Raw genomic sequence first — 7,357 nt, 5'->3', positions numbered from 1 at the left:
ACTTACTAAGTGTAGGTGTAGTATCTTAATAACATTGTGAAAATATAAATTGCTGTGTTTATGTTCCATTTCAATGCTGTTTAATCTCATTAAAGTTTATAGGCACTGTTATCTTTCAAGTAGGCCACTGAGCAAGTTTGTCTTCATCACTGCTAAAAAAAAAGCATCCAAATGTCAAGCCCATCTGTACATCCCTGCGTTCTACTGATTAGAGGTATCAACTAGGTCTTTACTTTGGTTTTGGGATCTCTCCATTTCATTAAAGCTACAGTAATTTGAATTTTAAATATATGTTTATTTCTTAATGGTTATTTCATAAAATATGTTTAGAGAATAGATTAAACAATAGAGAAATCTAATTTATAGCAAAATCCCCCCCCCCCCCCAAAAAAAAAAAAACTTAGCAAAACTGAATTGCCGAACTCAGAATATGACAAACTTCTAAATTTAGCTGATTCCAAGTTTGCATTACAAAATCGATAGCAAAAATAGAATTTATTGCAAATACATTTTCACACTAACTTTAAGATTTATGGCCACTATGACCTCTGTAAGATCGCAACCTGCAGCTGGGTCGCAACCAATTGCGCATGTGCAAGAGGTGTACCGTGCACCTCTTGTGATCACGCTCCTGTCTTTGTGAACTGCTCAAGCACAGATTGATCCCAGCCTTGAAAGCCAGACCACGAGAGGCACATGGGCAGAAAATCCCAACCCAGCCAAGGGTCGCAATCTTACAGAGGGTGTAGCATGAGTTTATGCCTAATTTCCCTTGATAAAATGCCCCTGAAATTATGTACCACTTTTATGGCATAAGTAATATAAAGTTATAGTGGTTGAACCAGTGCAGTGTCTTATTGACTTCACTTATTCAATTCACTGTAAAGCCCCCCTACTGCTATTGTCACCAGATTTGCTAGGTATGCCAGGATCAAAAGTGGGAACATGACAAAAAGATTTTTAAAAAGGCCTTGTAACTTTTGAAAAAAAAAAATAATTCTAAAAATTTCGGGAAAATTGCACATTAAACCCGGTGCAACAATGGATTGCAGCAGCTTTTGGCTCATTCATTTTTGCCATCTTTTAATCGTGGAAAAATTCAGAAAGGTGCATGCAGAATTCCCATGGATCAGTGTGAAATATGCCTTACAGCTAGAAGCATGGCAAAATTAATGAGACTACAGCTGCTGTAATACAACATTGCACTGTTTTTTTTAAAAATAAATTTCCTGCTCTTAATTGTAAAAATTATTTTTTTCAAAAACTATAACTTTTCCTTGTTCTTTGGTTTAGCCTTGATACAGATAACTGTCAATATCATGTGTGAGGACTTTGCAATCAGCTGTGAAAATCAGTCACATAGAGTTCAATGCAAATGTAGAAAAAATTGGTGAATTTTGAATACAATTTGGTGACATTTTTCCTAAGCGAAAATTAGCTAAATTTGCTGCAAATCCCTACTACTTGGTAGCTTCAAATTGGGTAAATATTTATTATTTCTCTAACCAGAAAGATCAAGAGATGTTAGACTACACTTATTAGTTAGTCTTAAGTGAAAATATTAGATTAGTTTAGAATTCCTAGTAGATTAGGAAATAGTTTTGGCTTAAGTAACCTTTAAAGGGTCCAAGTTAGTCAGATGTAGCTGAAAAAGGTTAGGGCTAGTATTAGGTATGTGAAAATGAAAGGAATAATATTAGGTGGGTGCTAGGCTTAAGATTATTGCTATCTTTAGGTATTGGTTGGAAAGGTGTCAATGTTAATGTTACACATAAGCAGTAGCGTCAGGTATAAAGAGTGAGATTAGGGTAAGGTTTATCTGGGATGTAGGGTTAGGCATAAGACAGGAATCTCCATCAGACACCAAGAGGGAAATCTGTTCTCCTGATACCTGCTGTCAAATTCAGCAAGCACCTGGAATGCCAGTATTAATTCATATGTACTGCTGACCTGGACAACTGTTACAAGTGATTTTTTTTAATCCAGACATGTTTAGTGGAATCATTTTCATTTATAATCTCTGATAATCTCCATCCCAGTGATGTCTTTCTTGGATTACCTCCTGGCTTTTTGTTATTCCCCACTGTCTATAAAAAAAAACACCGATGGGTTATTTGGATTCCATATAGACAACCTCGGTATCTTCATTTGCTTCTATACTATCTGTGAGATGGTGTTTACCTTATCAGGACTAAGAATTATCCAACTACCAGTTTTAAATAACCAGGGGCATAGCAATAGCCCCTGCAAGGGATGCAGGCGCAGGGGGGCCGAGTCCGCTAGGGGGCTCTGCCACGGCTGTTTTTAGCAGCAGGAGGTGGGTGCAGCACAGAAAAGGGGACAGTGGGCACACAGTGGTGGGGAGGGGGCCCAACTCCCCTCCTCCCTCCCCTATGGCCCCCCGGCAGTGCTCTCGACTCCCCTCCAGAGGGCGGGGGACCCATCCAAAGTTTTGCAGTGGGGCCCAGTGAATTCTAGTTACGCCCCAGTAAATAACCTACAGAATTACAGAAACAAAATCACAAAATCATGGAATGAAAACATAGAGCTAAGAATTATTTCTTCATTAGCTCTGTACAAAATACATAAAGGTGTTTCCTACTGAATTCTAACCAACCAGGATGTCCTCTCCTTTTCAGTGTGCTTAATCCCATAAATAGGAAAATAAAATGAACGACTATAAAACCTAATAAGTAGGTCCAAGAGGGTTTCAGGCTTCTCTTCACAGAGGTGGTAAAATAAAGCAGTAAGGGTAATAAAAGTGTGGGGTCAGATCTATAGGCATTTTTTTTTTTTTTTTTTTGTAGTTGCCAGACTGTGAGTAAAAGCACAAAGTTGAGCTGAATGAGGGCAAACAACAATTCTAGGAGTAAGTTTCAGTGTTAAAGAGGAGCTGTCAGCTATACTATCTCAGAAAAAAACATTTATTAACAGATAAATACTTGTTCTACTTACATAACATATGTCTATCTTGAAGCCAACCCTGATGTCATTTCCTCCCTTACTCTCCTCTGCCTGATTGTGTTTGCATTGCCCGCCCTCCTCCCAGTCTTCAGGCACTCCCACTCAGCTTGGCAATAGAAAGTGCATTGTCTCGGCATGAGAAATATTGGCCAATCAGAGAGGAACAGAGGTATGGGAGGGGAAAAGAGGAGGAAAAGAGGCTTCAGCCAATCAGGCTGCATTACTTAAATCTGAGAGGAAAGTAAAGAAGCAGAAAAAGACAACCCAGCATGCCCTACAACTGCGGTAGATGAACCAAATAAAGCCAGGGAAACTGGGGAATGTTGTCTTATGGATAAGAAAACTAAGAGTGATTTTAATTTTTGGATTGCCTGGTTAGCATCCTTAAAATAATTGATATTTTTTATTTTATGCCCGACAGTTACACTTTAACAAAAACTATATAATACACTACTATGTGGGCATTTTTCTAATGTATTCTTTTTTTTTCTTTATTCTTCTTTTTTTCAGATGTTCATTACGTGCATTACCTCATACATCATTAGCTGTACTAAGGTGGAAATTATAGCTGGGATTAAGATTTTTAATTACAAACAAAACTATAAAACAGATGTTGTAATTTCCAAGGAACGCAACTAACACCTCTCCCAAATCAAGTACTGCCCTGTAGGGAAGATAATAGTACACCTTCCTCCTTGTTCCCATTCTAATAAATTATATGTATTCTAATATAACTGTGAACCTTCATTCGTAAGCTTAATGTTTATTCAGAATGTTCATAGTTGCTTGTGCAGCATTGCAGTGTGGATTTCATGTGGTATGAATGGAACAGTAGCTTCTGCATAGAGCTTACTTTTTTAGTAAGGTTAAAGTGGTATAAAACTCTGCATCTCTTCTCTGCTCTAAAGATTAATTACAGCATAAAACCTACTAGGAAAAAATGGGAGCAGAACAGCATTCAAACAGTTAAACACAGCACTTTCTTTTTCAGTGGGAAGCTAAGCAACCTATGTGGATGAAGTGTTTACATTGTCTTTTGTTTACATTTCGTTGCCAGCCACAATTAGTAAACAGTCCTGCCAGTGCTTTACCTCATCTGCATGCTACACAGAAGCTGAAAAAGGAGAGAAATGGTCACTAGATAGTTTTTCAGTATAAGTATATCAGCTATGCAATAAAATGCAATGACAGCTTTAAGAGCAGATAAACTGTACTCTGAGAGCTTATAAAGAGAATACATTACTTGTGCATAAAAGCAAATATGATAACTACAGTGGGTTGCAAAAGTATTCGGCCCCCTTGAAGTTTTTCACATTTTGTCACATTACTGCCACAAACATGCAGCAATTTTATTGGAATTCCACGTGAAAGACCAATACAAAGTGGTGTACATGTGAGAAGTGGATCGAAAATCATACATCATTCCAAACATTTTTTACAAATAAATAACATATTTGTGGCAGTAATATGACAAAATGTGGAAAACTTCAAGGGGGCCATATACTTTTGCAACCCACTATATATGGTTATTAAAAAGTAGGAAAACATTTTTTTAGTTAACCTTTAGGGGACCGACGCAGTACGAATATATGTCCAGCAGGTGGCGCTGCCACTCTGACTGGACGTAGACTCTACGTCATAGAAAAAGCTGCATCCTGCCGCGATCGTGCACACCCGAGAGGGGAGATTAAGTTGTCATATGACGGCTGACATCTCCCCTCACTGACTAGGAGCCATCGTGTATGGCTCCTGGTCAAGTGATCACTACGATCGCCGGTGGATCGTAGTGATCCCTGTTACTGAGGCGGCGGTAGGGGGGGAAAGAAGAGGATCCACTCACCTGCCTGCCATTCCCCTGGCGATCGGCGCTCCCCTCCACTCTAGCCAGCATCCCTGCTTGCTCTGACGTCAGTGCCAGGTCCCAGCTTGATGACGTCATCAAGCCGCGACCCAGAACTGAGCAGCAGTAGGAGCAGAGATGCTGGACGGAGCGGAGGGGTCCGCTGCGGCTCATTGCTAGAGCCTGGGTGGTGAGTAAATGCTGCTGGCTACAGGGGGGACATCTGGAAGCAGGGGGGACACCATACCCAGCAAGTCCCAGCATGGATCCAGCTACCTGCCCCCCAAACGCACCCATCCCCTGCCAACATGTAAAATGCCTGGTCCTTGAGAGGGGTTAGGCAGCCGGTCCCCAAATGATTAATGTTATGTCAGTGTGTCATTCCCCCTTCAAAGCTGACCTCTGAGAAAATTGCCAAAAAAACAGCAATAGTAGCAGACTGGGTATTTTTTCTTTCCAAGACTAACTAGATTTGCAGTTATAAGTGGACACTGCAGAAACTCTTGTTGGCTTGTGTCCATCTGCACCATGCATCAAAGAGAAGTGTAGGGCAGTCTCCATGTAAGTCTTATTCCATTTTGAAATGCTAACATTTGTATAGTGATTTTCTCCGGCCAGACTAAAGCTGCTTGCCAGCTCTACCTCTCGGGGTCTGCTCATTAGGCCACTGTGGTGCATTAGGGGTTTCTGCTCAAAGTCACCTATCTGGTTGGGTAATTGCTCCAGCCAATATTCAAACAATGGCAATTACTATCGCGCAATGTGAATATACTTGTTACTTGTGAGAAGGTACCACAGGTGACAGAGATGAGGACTATGGTATGCTATGACTATTGTAAGGACAGTAGCATGCATGCTCCTTTGAGGGACAGTTAGTGAAAATAATAACTTGGTGCACTGCATAAAAAAAAAATCAGAACTATATAAATGCCTATTGCCTAATAATAATTACAATAATAATAACAACAACAGGATGATGCCATTTATTGGATAACTTTAAAAGATTCAGAGATAAAGCTAGCAACTAAATGGTATCACCCTAATTCAAATCTTCCTGCCTTAATTGATGGCTAGCATCATATTCTACCAATAAATAATAATAATATTAATAATAATTGCAGTATTTGTATAGCGCCTTTCTCCTGTCGGACTCAATGTGCTTGCGAGGCAGCCACTAGAGCGCACTCAGTAGGCAGTAGCGGTGTTAAGGAGACTTACCCAAGAAACTCCTTACTGAAATAGGTGCTAGCTTACTGAACAGGCAGAGCCGAGATTTGAACCCTGGTCTCCTGTGTCAGAGGCAGAGCCCTTAACCATTACACTATCCAGCCACATAATAATAATAATAATAAGTGTCAGTAACAAACCAGTTAATGATGAGCAGTGCTGCTCGGATACCCCTTTTCAAAATCCGAATTTGTATCCGGATACCCAGATATCCGGATCCGAATCGGATATCCGAATCCGAACTTTTTGGTATCCGAGTAAAATTGGATATCCGAACCCAATATCCTGGATAAACGGTCGGATTCGGATATCCGGGCAGAAATCCGGAAGTGGCCTGAAAATGGCTTAAATTACTTCCAAAATTCTCTCTCTCTCTCTCTCTCTCTCTCTCTCTCTCTCTCTTTCTTTCTCTCTCTCTTTCTTTATTTCTCTCTCTCTCTCGGACTGAATGCCGCCGAAAGGGATTTTTACCATTGAAGGGATTTTTGCTTCTGCTCGGATATCCTAACTAATTATTTGCCCGGATTTCGGATTTTCACATAGAAATCCGAATTTGCTCGGATGGTGCTATTCGGATTTACAAAGATATCTGGAATCCAATTCAAAGTTCGGATAGTGGAAAAAAAGTTTGGATTATCTGGGTAGTTCGGATACCCAAATATTGGATGAGCACCACTGATGATGAGCAAAAGATTGTGCAATGAGGGGAACAAGACATGGCAAAGAGATCATTATGGATTACATTGGGGGACCTTTATTAAATTAGTTTACAATCACAAACACTAACTATATATATATACACTCCTTTTTATGGGAAACAAAGATGTAGAGAGGAGGCTGTTGAAACATGGTGAGTTAACTGTGATTAAAAACAAAATTTGATATGCAGGTATTTACTGTAACACTGTTTATATAAATCACTTATTTTGAGTTGTTTCACATAAGGGCCCTTATTTAGTTCACTTCCTTTCCTATGTTTTCTCCAAGGCAATACTGTATTTTTTGGACTATAAGACTCAATTTTTCTCCCCTAAAAGTGGGGGAAAAAGTCACTGCGTCTTATAGTCCAAATGCAGGGAGTTCCTGACTTGTGAACGCCTGCCAATAGGAACCTCCAACCCGCTGCAATGTTGGGGACTTCCTGTACTGTGCTCATGCAGAGGAGGACACAGGGGGACAAACAGAGGACACAGGGGCACATTAAGGAGCATAAAGGAGGACACAAGGAGGACAGAGGCGGACACATGGGGGACACAGGAGGACACAGGGAGACACAAGAGGTACAAGGGGGCATGAGGTACAAAGAGGGCATAATCCACAAGATGC

Source organism: Hyperolius riggenbachi, chromosome 2 (genome assembly GCF_040937935.1).
Source record: "Hyperolius riggenbachi isolate aHypRig1 chromosome 2, aHypRig1.pri, whole genome shotgun sequence".
In the NCBI taxonomy this organism is placed as follows: Eukaryota; Metazoa; Chordata; class Amphibia; order Anura; family Hyperoliidae; genus Hyperolius; species Hyperolius riggenbachi.
This window is presented reverse-complemented; position numbering follows the sequence as displayed.